This window comes from Haliotis cracherodii, unplaced genomic scaffold (genome assembly GCF_022045235.1).
Source record: "Haliotis cracherodii isolate W230 unplaced genomic scaffold, xgHalCrac1.p SCAF_3, whole genome shotgun sequence".
Taxonomy (NCBI): Eukaryota; Metazoa; Mollusca; class Gastropoda; order Lepetellida; family Haliotidae; genus Haliotis; species Haliotis cracherodii.
In genome coordinates, this window is record NW_027266286.1 from 1,466,724 (window position 1) to 1,480,245 (window position 13,522).

General features: G+C 43.6%; 1 protein-coding gene across 2 annotated transcripts in view; it reads right to left on the reverse strand.

Moving 5' to 3' along the window:
* Window positions 1-7,031, reverse strand: part of LOC139474824 (uncharacterized) — a 73,414-nt gene extending 66,383 nt beyond the window's left edge. For both annotated transcript variants that reach the window (XM_071257964.1, XM_071257956.1), the window contains exon 1: window positions 6,673-7,031. The gene's annotated coding sequence lies outside the window, so the exon portion shown is untranslated. The remainder of the gene's footprint in view (window positions 1-6,672) is intronic.
* Window positions 7,032-13,522: the final 6,491 nt, after the last annotated feature.

The window sequence follows — 13,522 nt, forward strand, 5'->3', positions numbered from 1 at the left end:
ATGTGTGCCTTCTGTAAACACATAGCACAAGAACACAACATGGACTACATGCTAACCCTTGTCAAATATAATAGGAATATTTCTTTCGTTAATGATTCGAATAAATCTGAAGCGTGGTTTTCTGTGCAAACTGGCTGTTTAGTTACTGGACAGGTGCATGGAGATCAATGTCACGTAAATCAAGGGCATCGTAAGGAGTGAATCAAGGGCGTGGTCAAGCGAATCAAGGGCGTGGTCAGGTGAATGGAAGGGATCGAGGGCGTGGTCAGGTGAGTGGGAGATCGAGGGCGTGGTCAGCTGAGTGGAGGGATCGAGGGCGTGGTCAGGTGAGTGGGAGATTGAGTTGTGGTCGGGTGAGTGGGGGATCAAGGGCGTGGTCAGGTGAGCGGGCGATTGAGGGCGTGCTCAGGTGAGTGGGAAATTTAGGGCGTGGTCAGGTGAGTGGAGGTCGAGGGTGTGGTCATGTAAGTGGGGAGTCGAGGACGTGGTCAGGTGAGTGGGGGTCGAGGGAGTGGTCATGTGAGTAGGGAGTCGAGGACGTGGTCAGGTGAGTGGAAGATCGAGGGTGTGGTCGGGTGAGTGGGGGATCAAGGGCGTGGTGAAGTGAGTGGGAGAGATCGAGGGTGTGTCATAGTCAAGGGTCAGCGGAAGTGAAGGGTCATAACTAGGTAATGGTCAGGGAAGTGGATGCGAGGGGTAAGTTGGGTAGGTTTGAGCGATGTTCTACCAATAGCATTAATGTACATCGCCATCGACATGGAACTCAAATATGCACTTAGGTATCTAGCATTTAGGAAAGACGAACAGAATCACCATCTACTGGACAAAACAAGGCAGCAGCTCCATCGACTCCCCCGATACCCCTGTGCACAGCGATAAGCGCTTAACTAGAGCAAGTATGCGGTCACCAACGGACCGCCGTAGTCGACGCCCCTGGCGCTGTCCGACTTTATTGTTGATCAACGCTGGTTTATCGCCACTTGTGGTCAGCTGACCACATTCGATGACGTGGCCTATTGAGGCATGTCCATATTGTTGAAGTATATGGATGCTATCTGATAGTCGCCCCGTTGTCAACAACCTCCACACAACCGACTCCTACGTCGACTGGGACCTGAGACGACTTCGGGAACGACCATTTCATGTTCCGAGGAGGGGTAGGACAGCTGTGATTCAATAATATGGCTGTGATAATAATAATAATAATAATAATAATAATAATTATTATTATTATTATTATTATTATATATAATGCTAAAGCGTACACTGGACATACCGGTTGATTTGAAAAATACTGTGAAGCGAGTCAATATTTGCTGAAATTGAAATTATTGTCTCACATAAAATATCCCCCACACCTCCCTGTATGTAATCGGCCGGTACACATTGTCTGATTATTCAAACATTCAGATTGATGTGCACAATAATGGGTCCTGTGATCATTAACTGTGAAAATAACAGGCCAGGTGTTAGAAATCTATCGCCAGGGGACCCACATGTTTTTTTCACGGATCAATGGTGAGGGCCCCTGGCAGTCTGAATCAAATCAAATAACATTCATCTGATGCAAATAATATTTATTTGTGAGTCATGGTTATTTTTTGCTGCTATTAATTAGACACAAGGCATTTGTTGTGCATTCTTCGTCTGCAATCTTGAGTTCGATAATCATGATTTGATCTAGCAGTGTTTAAGTACAGAGGTGATCCTGGTTTCATAAAGTTCACGGCTTCATGAGGCTCAACCCCGTTAACATCCGGGTTAGAATTGGTCTTCAGCAATACATGTGTCTTACGCGATCGGGTTGTCTGCCTTGCTGACTTTGTTGAGTGAGTGAGTGAGTGAGTGAGTTAGGTTTAGCGCCGCTTTTAACAGTATTCCGGTTATATCGCGCCGTGTTAGCTTAATGTGGGAAGAAAGCCCGAAGTGATGAAGGTCTCAGACGTTTACCACTTTGGTCAAACCCACAAGCACGGGTATGGTGCTGACAAACCTAGAAACATAATCGGGGAGAACTGTGATTCGAACCCACAATCATAGGTTACTGGCGTGCCAAAGGGACGCAACTTTGCACAGCGATTCGCGGCGCCTTAGACGACCGGGTCACCAGCGCCCCCGCTGACTTGGTTGATGCATTTCATATTGTATACCAATTGCGTAAATCGGAGGTCAAGTGTTGGGTTTAACTGGGGTGCACTGTACGTGCATGTGTGGCACTAGATAATACAGTGCTTAAAGATCTTCCTCTCAGTCCAGCTTCTAACTCACACACCTCACATCATTTTATTGTCTCGAAATACCTACAGAAAAAACGTTATGATTTTTAGTTTGTTTCCTTTCTTGATGAACTATATTGGGTCAGACGTGATAACAATCCACAATCAGCTGGTAGCTTTTCAGATCTGTGACCATTGGCCATTGCTGACACGTCACCTGCTGCGCGTGCCATTCCATAATTATGTCCTCGTTGGGAACATACGTTCACCTTGAACAATTTGTTTAAGAAGAATAAAAATAAAATAAATTAAGATCAATTTATAAATTGATTGTGACGTTAGAGAGAAAAGAGATTCGAACTGGAGAAATAGTATGGTACAATGAATACAAACACTAAACAAGCACATCAAATGTTGATCACTGTCATGTTTGGTTTGTGTTTCCTCTCGTGGCTACAATGAAGAGAAAGCTGCAAGAGGCTCCGGAGAAAGGGTGTTTGAATTGCACGGGGCTGACACTACACACAATGAAAATCATATCGTTGGAAAACGTAAACTGCGATGCTCTTACGTATATTCAGTTTGCTGTAAATTTTAACCCTGAGTCGCCATATCTTAATCGTCCAACTTGCTTGATGTTCAGCTGTCCGACACAGACATCCTTTGTATCCTGCGCGAACAGACCTATCCAGGAGCACCTGTACCGCAGCGCCCTGACACAATGCTGGCTCACAATGACGTTCCTGCCATCGCTTTACACAGCTACTATAGTACACCAAGTACAGCAATATCTCCTTATAACATTGCGCCCTTTTTATCTACAGTGCATCGGTCCCTCTGAAGGCCTCTATTGACATCAAAAGGGTCAGAAGGTTGTTTATAGAAAACTTGGACATGAAAAGAATAATGGAGGGTTTGATAAAAAAGATAGGGACAACGAAAGACGGACGAATAAGAATGGAGAAGAGTGGTTGTGATGTAGACAGGTTGTTGCTAAGATGTATTCTGTGGATTATTTCTATGTACATAGGGGACGTGTGAAGGACACAAAAGGTGTTTCTACATCAGACTAGTTCATCAGGGTAAGGCCGCATGCATCCATTTCGGGGGTCCGATTGCTTGTAGTGTGGGGTGACATACTGCAATATAGTTTAATAAAGGTCTAGCTATATTCTGCACACTGGGAACAATATACTTCAATACTGCAGCTGTCACAATACTTATACACTTCTTTTCTACTGGCGGGGTAGATTTCGACATTTTGTAGCTGATACAAACACCACGAGTGAGTGAGTATCGTTTTACGTTACTTGTAGCAATATTCCAGCAATATCACGGCGTGGAACACCAAAAATGGGCTTCACACATAGTACCCATTTTGGGAATAGAACCCGGGTTTTCGGCGTGACGAGCGAACGCTTAACCAGTAGGCTACCCCCACACCACGATGAACAAACTCCTACTGCCTGTACTCTGTACTACATGACTTCGCCATCGCAGCTCTAGCAGAGTCTATGAAGCACCGTACCGGCAAACAGGCGTGTTCCTGCATACGTTACACCAACCAGGCTCAAGGACCAATTGGTCAGACCACACATCAAGTAGATAGCTATTCAAATGATTCATACTACCAAACATGTCTGTAATACGATTTATGGGACTTTGCGCCCAAGAGTGGAACTGTAAAGAACAATTGATGACTAATATAGACATGTATCTGCAAAGCTGCACCGACCGAGTGGGTATGGTTTTGCCGCTTTTGGCAAAATTCCAGCAATATCACGACCAGAAAAGGGGTTCACATATTGAAGCCTCTACCACAAAATCAGCGGACACAAGTACCTGCAAGACTCTCCGAGGGTGTATATTGATGCTGGGTAGTCAAAGGATGAGGGTGTTCGCCAGGATGGGATCGTTATGGGTCATTTCATCTTTATGGTAAACCGTGGTTTGTTTGAACTATAACGTGCTAGCGGTTTCCCCAATGTGGAGTGAGTGAATGTTATTGTACGCCGCAGTCAGCAATGTTCCGACTACATGGCGTATAACCGAGTGTTGGGACGACACTCATTCCACGTCTCAGATTATGACCAACCAATCCATTCAATCAGCAATATGCACGGTACTAGGGCTAATTTTACCCCGGAATTCCTACAGGGGTTCGGGAAGGAAAAATAAATAATATAGATAGATATCTAATGACTGATATTTGACTGGCCAATATATGATTTGCCAGAAGGAAAAACATATCAACTATAGTGTTATTTCTAAAAATATAAATTAACCGCCTAGTTGATTTTTGATCTGATTATTGTTTTTAGCCATGACGATGTAACTAAATAACAAAATCAATACCAGCACACATACAGCCACAAAGGCTGACCTTGTATATGTCACAGTCAGGTATATAACCAATGACTACACCCACGGAGTTTGCAGCAGTGTCATGTCGAAAGAAATCACTCCCATTTACTACCCATGCGAATATCTGAAGATAAGGAAACGAAGGTGGTTCACAAGAGCCCCGAGTAGCTGCCTGGTTGCCATAATGTACGCAAGACAGCCCCTGGGAGAGGCCCGTGGGAGGCCCTTGGGAGGCCCGTGGGAGGCTCATGGGAGGCTCATGTACCTCACACTGACAGGTCAGATTAAGGTGAAAAAATCTCCCCGAGACAAACTGCCGTGCTGGGCTACAATGAAGCAATTAAAGTCATCGACATATTTCGTCACTGCCCCGGGCACACGCATATTTAATCCATCACATTGATATATACTCGTGTCTATATACAGAACAGTGGGTATAAACTGTTTGATCGGCAGTGAAGACGTTGGACACATATTTCAATGTATTCCGTCTTTACATATATTTATGTTAGCCAGCCTATACACACACAATGAAGCGGGTCGATCGCTCACTCAGTAGTTTATAGATGGGATACTTATGTCCAATACTGTTCAATAGTCAGCGTGACTAGTTAACATAGCGCTGTTAAGTCAGCCGACCTGAAACGATGTTGGCGAGCTTATTGTGACGGATATTTCGAATTACACAGGAAACCAAGCTCAATGAAGTCCTGACTTTAACTTCATTGAAACATTAATGCATGCTGGTTGCTGGAAACAAACGCTGATGCAGCATGTTTCAAAGAACCTGAGTATATCTTTTACACCGAACAATTTCATTATGGAAACAAAGAACGTAATCTAGTTAATTAGCCAAAATATTAAGAACTGTTATAAGGTCCGTCAAGTTTATCATTTCTGTCATTTTCATCGATAAATCAAGGTTGTCACCAAACGATTATTCTAACTCATTCCTAAACAGCCAGCTATGGGAAATAATGCCACACCTACGTGATGTCACAGTAAAATATTCAACCCTGCCTTGAAATCTTGTAGCATCCGCCAGTGTGTGTTGTTAGAAAATATTTTGAGATGAATTTCTATATTTGATCAATATAAAAAGTAAATATATCAATGGTACTGTTTACTGGCTGACATGGCAACGTCGATGTGTTGACTCCATGAAGTGTCCACATAGTGAAATAGATAAGTGTTACGGGACACGAACTATAGTCTATAGACATCATGTTTCGTATAGACATGCCTACATAAATGCAAATGTATTATTAAACTTCAACTGTTGTATTATTAACATCAGTTAATTTTTTCCCAACTTGGTGAACCTTCTATTAAAAAACCCCACTGTTTTCAGAAGTGAGGCGTTTAATTTATACATATAGTAGCATTGCGATGTAGTCTTCTGGACGTGCATTTGTCCTCTGCTAAACATTGGGAGTTTCTCCTTTTCTCCTACAAAACGCGGGAATCGTGAAACGGTAACACAAGAGATTAATGTCTTGTTTAGGAGAATAGACACACCGAAACCACCAATATAAAGAAACAAGATTGCGGTCTGGTATTAACGTTCAGTCCACCATCATGTTTCAGTGTCACCCTTCAATGGTGTCCCATGTCGTCTGCTCGTCGCTTCACGCGCCAGTGCTTCCGGCCCAGCTGACTGAACACCGCAGCGGCCACGTTGGGCGACCACCACACCCACACAATATTTCAGTACAGACACAGTAGTCATATAATCTGTCAGGGAATTGATGTGAAATGAGTGTGAAGTCAGACCCAGTACAATCCACGTATAAGTCCCTTATTACAAATTTTGCAAGTTCACCTGAAGCTGGCGACACTTTTAGCATGAAATACGATACGTGTCAGGCAATTTCCGTCAACACATTAACCATCGGAGGCACATTGGATTAACTATATATAAAAAGTTAGCCCCCAAATTACCAGAACTATGATCTCATGCGATAAGAGTACACATGAATGGCGGGCCGGTGGATACAAGACCGTTTGTACCTATAGTATATCTACATACACCGGTAGACATGAGACGTTTCATGTGACAGTAAATAAAAAGTGTATATCACTTCACACCTACCTTATCTGTTATCGTCAGTGGTTGTCAATGCAGGAAAATCCAGATTAGTCGAGTTGCAACAAAAACAGACGACACAATATCACAGTCGCTTCTCAATCGGCAAACTGCTGCCGCGAATAGGTCACGTGACACTTCCTATGTAGGACGGCGGTAAATCGGGCTGTGCTGTCAGTGAAACTACAGGTATATTTGACAGCTAGCAGATCTCACGGCTGCTGCAGCGAACGCGGTAATCAAACTGCCTGACGGTGTGCGAGCAGACGAGATTATCACCCTGTTAAATAAGCCGGCCTTCCTCTCGGGTATATATCCAATGGTAAACAGGGTATATTATTCTACCAGACGTCGCTCATCACTTGCCCACTGTCTTCCCGTTAAGTTTGTAACATGCAATGATGTAATGACCCTGCTGGGCTTCTGATGCAAGCCCCGGTGCACAGAAAATGCTGAGCAATCATTCCCGATCGATTGTCTGCTTGTGTTTTATCGTCTGTCATCGTATGCATATTGGCTGTATCTGCTTACACTCTCAACAACAGCTGCAATTAGATCAGATTCATATACAGATGAACATGATCGGCTGGTGGGCAGCGTGTTTCTTAAAAACCTTCCTGATATGAAGGCGTGATGGAATGTGATGGCTTGGTTCAAGGGATCGAGAGTTTGGTTCATCGGGTCACCGTGACCTTACTGGTGACCCATGGAAGAAGTACGTGTCGAAGTATACTACTGTCTGACCGCTGAAATTAACTTTATCTGTGAAATAAAACACCGCGTTAAGCCTATTCACCAGTGTTTGAGAGATCCGTGTGTTTTCAGTCTGTATAAATCGTGGCAGTGGTAATGTCAGCTGACAGGACGGTTTCGACATTCCCATGCTGTAACTGTGTGCGACCTTTAGCAATATGCATACATTACAACCCAGCCTCGTTAACCCAGACAGGGTCCTTTTAACCTACCTCGTTCGAAACAACCAGGTAGCAGATTATCGGGGTTTCAAATTAACGGAATGTAGATATTAATTTGAATGTAACTGCCATATAAATGCATGAGTTATACAAGGATACAAGGGCCGTGCTAGACTTGCATAAATCTCTTAGGCAATAAGTATTAGTTTAAATCATAAGTTCTAGATTATGTAGATCTAAATAATATGAACAAGTTGTCGATCGGTACGAGAGACTGAAATCCTTTGCATATATGTAGACTTGGCTATTCGGATGATAGAATTACTACACATCCATGGACATTTTCGTTCAGTACAACCTTGTAGCAAGGCTAGAGCCATGCTAACAGAGCCTATTGTATTTTCTTAATTTTACTATTTGATTCCTGACACATCACCGGGGACTTTACAGTACATCTAACATTACCATCATGGGCAACATGAGATGTGTGACACATACGCGCCAGGTCCGTCTTCCCGCGAACGCGGCTATTAAACCTGTAATGGTGGCTGATATGCAGTCGTGTATGGGAGGTTTATGTGTTCTGAATTGTATAACTCGCTAGTCGGAGGTTTAGCCTTGAAACCTGTGTGCTTGTTGTTAAACGCCGAACTCAATATAGTAATAGCAATATCCGTCTATGTGACGACGGCCGGTAAATACTCGAGTCTGGACCAATGGTCGATATTATGAGCAACGATCCAAGCCGTTGACACCCCATCAACGAAGTCACCGACCGCCGTCATATATTGTTAGAACATTCCCGAGTGCGGCGTTAAACAACAAACGCTTTTAAATAGTATAACGCATTTGTCGACTTCCTTAAATATTCAAGTCTCGACAACGGGCTATGAAATGATATGTATTAAAAATGTGAAAATGCTTGGTAAAACTTGTCAAATTGTTTAAAATATAGAATAAATTAGCGTTAAAGGGAACTGCACCAATGGGGTAGTGTTCAACGGCGGAGCTGTACTTGTCCTGACAGAGGATATACCCTGTCACTAGCCCGGGGCTACCAGCACAGAGCAGGTGTAGGAGATGGCTGGAAGATAAATACTGCAGCCTTGTTGTAGCGGAGTACACGATATCTACCCTGCCATTCAGACGGGGATATTTCCTACCCGGGGTGGACCGCCTCCGTGATCTAGTGGTAGAGCGTCCGCCCGGAGGGCGGAAGGTCCGGGGGTCGATCCCCGACCTCGTCATACCAAAAGACGTGAAAAGATGGGGTTGGCATTAAGGGGTTGAAACAAGGACTCGGATCAGTATACTGTGTCTGAGAGGGGTATTCATGTTTAACTGCGGCATGGTGTCTCAGTGAGCTAGCACTATAAATTGGCATCAGTCCGGACTAGTACAAGCAGCCACACACACACACACGTGCATGCACGTCTCTATATAAGTGCAATAATCTTGGACGCGACGTTTAACCCCATTTCACCTCAACTCACCTTCTACCCGGGGTCCGGCCTGAACGAGGTACATCTATAATATCACTGTGAATCGAAGTCGTTGTTTCTCGGTTTTCGAGTAAGTGAGTTGGGTTTTGACGCCACTTCGGAACAGTATTTTACATGTGGTGGCTGTGTGTAAGTAAGTTCTATGCGATCGTCGACATGAGATTAGACAATAGCAGCAACTCCTGCCTTGGCCTGTATCTCACAGGTACATAAGTATCCACACAGAGCTGTGTCGCGGCGTGTCAGTAATATATATTAGGTGATCCCGGGATATAGATCTAGTGGTGGGTGGTTTTACGCTGCTTTTAGTAATATTCCAGCAATATTACAGCGGGGAACATCAGAAATGGGCTTCACACATTGTACCCATGTGTGGAATCGAACCCGCCCTTCGGCGTGACGAATGAACGCTTTAACCAGAAGGCCCTATAGATATAAACGTTTACTCAGTAAAACCAGGAGCTACCAAACCAAGGTTCGAGCTGAAAACAAGTTTCGATCCCCACTAAGGGACACCATTCATCACAGGGAACTGTGGCGCGTCTCATCACTGGGTTGAGCGTCCCTCTGTGGGGATAGGACATGTTTGTTTGTTGTTTAACGCCACAATCAACAATATTCCAGCTATATGACGGCGGTCTGTAAATAATCGAGTCTGGACCAGACAATGCAGTGATTGACATCATGAACATCGATCCACGCAATTTGAAGACCTATTCTACCCCGGGTCATGTGAAGTATGTAACATTGATGATACCGGTTATGAGTTCCATTATAGTTTTAAATGTAAATATAACAATGAAGAGAGACAATCCCATATACCAACAGACTATTTGGAAAGACCAAATATAAAACTTAATGCACTTTTTATTTATACCAAACTCTCAGTTATAATATTTAAAAAAGAAGAAGATCCTAATTATATCAAACTATAAGTTGTGAGAAATATATATTTTGTCACGCTCACAGTGGAAAATGTTATATTTTCCGGTTAATCTTGTATGCGCCATCTCACGTTTTATATATTGTCATTTGTATCTCGCATGCCGGAGATTTCGACCAGAGAGTAATAAAGTTTTGTGTTTGGGAATTAGCTGACACACGCCAATGAGTATAATAGAGCGACAGTATAGGCAAGTGGTAGGAACACGTCAGCGTATATGATTAACACGTCATGCTGGGAACCGCCTCCGTGGTCTAGTGGTAGAGCGTCCGCCCGGAGAGTTTTTGTTTGTTGTTTGCTATTTGACGGCGGTCTGTACCAAAGAATCAAGTGATTGACATCATGAGCATCTATCCACGTAGTTGGGATACGATGACATGCATCAACCAAGTCAGCAAGTCAGTGAACCTGACCACATGATCCCTTTGGTCGCCTCTTACGACAAGTGTAGTCGCCATTTACGGCAAGCATGGGTTGCTGAAGACCTATTCTACTCCGGATCTTCACGGGTCCGCCCGGATAGTGGAAGGTGTGGGGTTTGATCCTCGGTCGTGCCATATCAAAAGATATGGAAAGATGGTACTTGTTACCCTGCCTGGCGCTCGGCATTTATGGGCTAAGACAAGGAATGGTCTGCTCGGAGTCGGTATACTGTGTCTGAGTGGAGTATGCATGTTAAACTGCGGCATGGTATCTCAGTGGACAAGCACTATAAAATCTGCACTAGTCCGGACTAGTACAAGCAGCCACACACACACATGCGTGCACGTCGCTATATAAGTGCAAGAATCTTGGACGCGACGTTAAACCCCATTTCACCTCACCTCACCTCACCTCGCCGTCACGCTGGGAGTCGACCGACCGTTGCCACCAACGTCCATTAATGCACAGTACAGCAATAACCTACACAGGTTAATGTTACCTACATACATCATAATGTTACAAATACACAAACATGTGGCCGGTTTAATGTTCGTCCATCAGATGTTTGCACAGCACGTCAGTAGGATGGACAACACGTGACCAGTCCATGTAGACAGTATCTCGGTCACAGTATTAACCCTAACTACGTGGCCGTCACACCACGGGTAGGACAGTGGAAGAGTAGCGAAGTGGGTCAAGTGTTCGTCCGTTACGTCGATTCCCAAAGTGGGTATAATGCAAAACCTATTCTTATTGTCCCGTCTTGTTTAACTCGATTATTGCCCTATGCGGCGTAAAACCCAACTCACTCACTCATTCGTAAACTCTTGACACAATTTAAACGCCAGCGCAGCATACCCAGGGAACCAGGCTGAGTGCGTGACTATTGTCGTATCCGGAAGTGTAAACGTATTAAAACTCTAAAACTGAATCATTTTGTTTTCAAATAAATTAAAAGACAACAATTATAATCGCAGTCAAGGGTCATGGTGTGTGGTACAATCACCTCCTCCTGTCTACATCTCTGTATCCTCGCTTGATAGTAGTAGTACCTTCACGTGTTTGTGTGGGACATGGGAGGTCCAACCCTCGGCTACCCTGGCTGATTTAGTGTGTCATCGTACCCCCGGTAGTAACAAGGTAGTGACCAACTATTTGATATTATAAGCATACTTATTTTTTAAAACATATTTATTTCGATAAAATCATAGCCCCATGGAATATCAAATGGTTGCTTCCTTACATGGCTGGCGGTCCTTCTTGTGACTGCCATCGGGCTATCAGCATGTTGACCATTCGTGACTAACTCATGTTGTTCCGGGACAAGCCGAATGGCGACTCCTGCCCCTCTCGTGGCCATTCTTGCGAATGGATTCCGTCTAGGTGCAAACTGGCATAGCTAAAAGTGAGTGAGTGAGTATGGTTTATCGCCGCTTTTAGCAGTATTACAGATATATCTCGGCGGGGTACACCAGAATTGGGCTTTCACACATTGTACCCAAGTCGAGAATCGAACCCGAGTCTTCGGCGTGACGAGCGAACGCTTTAACCACTAGGCTACCCAACCGTCTCTCGCATAGCTAAAAGAATGATCAACTCGTTACATAATGATTCACGTATATTCCCCCATATATCGTAATACTATATATTCCAGATGCTTTTGAAAACACACCGGAACTTACAGTATTAAACAGTAGGATTGAACACATTAACTATATCTTGGGTATATTATCAACGCGTATCGGTCCGATCTGACGTTGATTAATGAACAATCTGCATACTCGTATATGCAAGAGGCCAACGTATGGTTCTCAGTAGGAAGTGACAACTTGGAGACAATGGCTTGCGGTATATACAGTTTTACTTTATACATGTAGATATATACATACAGAAGACACTATGTGCCAAGTCAGCACATAGTGGTAGTGCTTGTTGTCTTGGTGCTCCGGAGCACCCAGCCTAACCCTAGGCTAAGGGTAAGACATTTTTTTCTCCTTCTCTCCTCTCTCAATCTCTCTGGACCAAGGCTTATATAGCCAAGGTGACTCTCCGAGGACCGAAACTAACGCCCTTGGACAATATTTTAAAATGCAAGACATATCTAAAATCAAAAAATATTCCTGAGGGATTCTTTGACCGATGTACTTGAAGTCAAACGCGCATTCTGATTGATTTCGCACATTGCATTTATCGCTAGGAGAACGGGTCTTCTTGTTTGCTACGGAAAGGGGCGAGTGGTGACGAATACATTTTGATTCATTTTATTGTGACATGCCAAGCAATCTTACGTTCGGCTATTTCCGTCAAACCCGGAAAAAGACGCCCTCTGTCCGCAGCTTGCTGGCCGAGCAGTCACGTTGTATGAGTATTTTACGAGACGGGAATGGCAAATCACATATCTAGTTTCTTGAAGAGTGATGACAAACTATTGTAATAACTGGAGTGCGGCGTTAAATAGCATTCACTCAGCAAGAAAAACCGACTATGATGACTTCAGATAATTATGCAAATAAACTGTGTGAAATGTACATAGTCAGTGATTCTTAAATATATTTACAGGTTGTCTTGATAGAGCTGGAAATCTGATGAGTGCGGCGTTAAATAATATTCACTCACTCACTCAAAACAAATCAAATCATTCTGCAAATGAACTGTTGATATATATATATATATATACACACACATGATTGATTTAAAACACTTCAACTCCACATTCGTCGATATCAAGAGTCTGTTTGGTGTTTGGCACTGGTGTCAGCTGGCATCTTGACGCCATCGTCGCCAACTACTACCTAAATAATGTCACCTGGTTTCATTGCATGGCGGTTTCCACCACCATTGATCATGTGTGACATTTTGCTTTGTGATTAAAAAAAAGATCGGATCTATATGTATGTTTATATAGTATTTCACAACATGATTTATGGCCCGCTCAGTTAGCTTCAAACTCGTTTTTTGAATTTTAAAATATCGATTCACAAAAAGCTTTGAGTCCACTGCATGAGACTGAGTATGCGGTTACATGACGTCGTCTATGAATCATCCAGTGACGGCCTTGGAGAATGGATCCTATA